We start from the raw sequence: 3,572 nt of genomic DNA, 5'->3' as shown, positions 1-3,572 counted from the left end.
AGCGTGTCGGGGTAACGCATTTGAAAATGCTGGCGTTTAATCTGCCTTCTGACACTATTTTGTTTACATTATTTTAATCTTTAAATGATATTTAGATTACCCATACATTTAAAAACAAAGTTTAAGCAACACAAATAATTATCGAGGCAAAAATTCGCATTTGAATTCATNTGAGGTATAGGGTCTGGTGAGGTATAGGGTCTGATGAGGTCTGGGGTCTGATTAGGTCTAGGGTCTGATGAGATCTAGGGTCTGATGAGGTCTAGGATCTGATGAGGTCTAGGGTCTGATGAGGTCTAGGGTCTCATGAGGTCTAGGGTCTGATGAGGTCTATAGGGTCTGATGAGGTTTAGGGTCTGATGAGGTCTAGTGTCTGATGAGGTCTAGGGTCTGATGAGGTCTAGGATCTGATGAGGTCTAGGGTCTGATGAGGTCTAGGGACTGATGAGGTCTAGGGCCTGCTGAGGTCTAGGGGTCTTGTTACGTCACACATTTGGACGGCTGGCGGGTGTGCGACGAACGATGTTCAGTGTCAAATCAAGTGCCTGAAACCTAAGCGTTTTTTTATCCTATTTAGATGAATATATTTCGGTGCGTGTCTACGAGTGCGATATTTTAATATCTCTTACAGCGAGACATTCTTCCATGTTTATCACTGGGCGCTTTAATGTTCATTTGCAAGTGAGTGATTAAGAAAATTGCGAGTCATTAACCACTCAAGCTTGGCTTCAGAATAAGTCCTCATGTAACTAAATCTGATGGGTTCGAAGCTGTAAAGAATATTTATCTAGAAAAGTCGCTTCGCTGAAGACTTTTAGTGAAAAAAAAGGTTTTAATGTTACTTTCTACTAATCTTTCTGCACTGATTCTTTCACATAAATGATGTATGTGCTCATTGTGATGAGGGCCAACAAATCAGCTTACCATCGATGATGGCCGATGTTTGTCGGCTGTGACAGAACAGTTCAGTCATAGCTCCAAGTACCCGCGTGCTCAGTCATAGCGGTACGACAGTACACAGGTCACTGTAAATTTCTTTGAATAAGTTAGTTATTTGCGAATATTTTTGAAACTCCATCCTGTAAATCGTCAATGTGACGTTTGGGAGTGAAATCTTGCAGCTATTAGTACTAATGTCTGCTAATTCATGTCATTATTGTCTTCGCTTTGAATTTAAACGTTTCCAAAGAGGTTGCCCGGAGAATAGCTCCCAACAATAAGTGTAAGTTTTTTAGATCCAATAGCAGAGTTCGCTGTGATGATTAATTTATTTACTCTGAAGTAACGAATGCCATAAATATTTACATGACGCTGCCTTGCAGTGCACGCTGTTATATAACTTGTAATAAAACATATTGTTGAATGCAGCTTTGACATCCTGCCATCCTTATCAAATATCTCTTGAGCTGAGCGTTTCAGCTCTCGGTCTCTCCACCCAGGAAAACCCAGGCACAGTAAATGGAACAGAACGTATATAAGATATCTGAAAAATATTTATTCCTCTCTTCTGGGGGAAAAAATACAACTGACGTCAAAAGTATAAGTAGATTTCATTGAATATATAAAACTTTTGATACATAACTTTTGATATTGTTTCCGGATGATAGGATGACAGGACGACAGACGTCGGATGACAGGACGACAGACGTCCGATGAGAGGACGACGGACGACAGACGTCGCATGACAGGACGACAGACTTCGGATGACAGGACGACAGACGTCGCATGACAGGACGACAGACTTCGGATGACAGGACGACAGACGTCGGATGACAGGACGACAGACTTCGGATGACAGGACGACAGACGTCGGATGACAGGACGACAGACGTCAAGCCATGTGCTGTCAAGTTCAATGCTAGAATGTGAACGGTTAAACTTGAATATGAAGAGTTATAATATAGATGAACATACGTGAACAAGTTGCTGTTTGGCTGTGAGTGGAGAGAGACCATATAAATCGTCACGACCAGATACATGATCAAATCGTATCACTCTGCTTCCATTAAATTTGTATCGTCAATTGTAATATCTATTTATATGCAAATTAAATTATTAAGGCTCAAGTTTCAAGGTTTAATTATAGTTAAATATATTCACTTAAACTAAGATTTCGAAATCTAAGGAAGCGAGCGAAACCGTGACCTGTTAGGCCGACTTCAGCAACACAAATGAAGATGATGGCACAACCGGCAACAGCTTTCTAAATTAAATGAATATTTCGATCACCGGACTTTGAGGTACATTTAATTCTTTTGAAGCGTCAAACGTCCTGAATATACGTGTATGCCATAGAATTCCGTTTTCTACAAAATTTCGTAAAATAGATTCGAGGGGAAACTGTTTCGTTGTATTCGATTATATGTGATATCTACGGACTCCTCAATCTATCTCGTGGATTTAGGGGCAAAACTGTATTATTATGACCATGTAATATGTAATGCTTTCATGCTTTGAGCAAAACTTTAGGATTTTAAAGTTTTTTTTATGACATTTTGCGGGTTTTAGGCAATCAAAATCACGGTTCAATATCATATTGTTATTTCAATAATTCATATCTTCACTGCGCTCGCTTCGCCTCCGCAGGTAAAACGCATTCCAATATTCGCTTTAAATAAAAATTCACAATAAAAACACGGGGAACATCTGCAACATCTGGCATGTGATATTGACTCATAAATGTTCAAATGTCTTGATGAATTCTAGAAAAATAATTATCCCTTTATTATGGCAACGATGGCGATACATTATACAATCTATGAATAAAGCGATCAAGAATACTTAACTTGTCAAGCCGGAGATTAATATTATTATTATAAATTGATTAATAACACTTAAATAATTCATTAATGTATCATGCTACTAGGAATGAATAATCCAGAAAATAATCCATAAAATGTACCATTGTTAATTATACTATTGGTATGCGGTAATGTGGGCAGCACAGAGGACTTATCAATCTTGAATTACCTAAAAATGTGACATTAATTTTTCCTCAGTTATTAAAATAAGTTATTTTCTCCATATTGAATGACCGAAATTGAATTTTGAACTCCTTGCATTGTTTAACGTTTGGCGTAAGAAGTAACGTCTACAATTATTCATATGTAAAAATTTATTTGAACAAATCCGTAGATTTTCACCGTCCGTCACCACTGATCACAAATAATAGAGCGCCACGTGTCTGGAGTCTGAATAGAGCGCCACGATAACTCTTGTAAACTGACAGGCGTTATGCATGCCACCTGAAGCTCAATATTTCGTTTAGATTATTTTAAAATTGGACGATTAAGAAATAAGAATTGCTGAAAAATGAAATTCGTTTTCTAGCTCACCATGAGCTGATAATTCTAACACTCTCTACAGAATAAAGAAGTGAATAATTATGCCACTAGCATGCAGCACATATGACTGATGGCTAATTTACATGTAGACGATGGAATAAAATAATAAAGAAAATAAGGAAGTATTGCTTTTCACGCATTTTCCTGCACTGACTCTTACACAGTCATGATGTAGATTGTAGATAATCGCCCGTGATGAATGTTAATAAATCTGCTTACTATCGATGA

At 37.8% G+C, this 3,572-nt stretch overlaps 1 long non-coding RNA gene across 1 annotated transcript; it reads left to right on the top strand.

Annotated features, from left to right (window-relative positions):
• Window positions 1-314: 314 nt before the first annotated feature.
• On the top strand, window positions 315-556 carry LOC125178281. The gene is made up of 2 exons (XR_007156841.1): window positions 315-347; window positions 467-556. It is a non-coding gene; the product is annotated as an uncharacterized LOC125178281 (long non-coding RNA).
• The last annotated feature ends 3,016 nt before the right edge of the window (window positions 557-3,572 follow it).

This window comes from Hyalella azteca, unplaced genomic scaffold (genome assembly GCF_000764305.2).
Source record: "Hyalella azteca isolate HAZT.00-mixed unplaced genomic scaffold, Hazt_2.0.2 contig8538, whole genome shotgun sequence".
Lineage (NCBI taxonomy): Eukaryota > Metazoa > Arthropoda > Malacostraca > Amphipoda > Hyalellidae > Hyalella > Hyalella azteca.
This window is presented reverse-complemented; position numbering and strand designations above follow the sequence as displayed.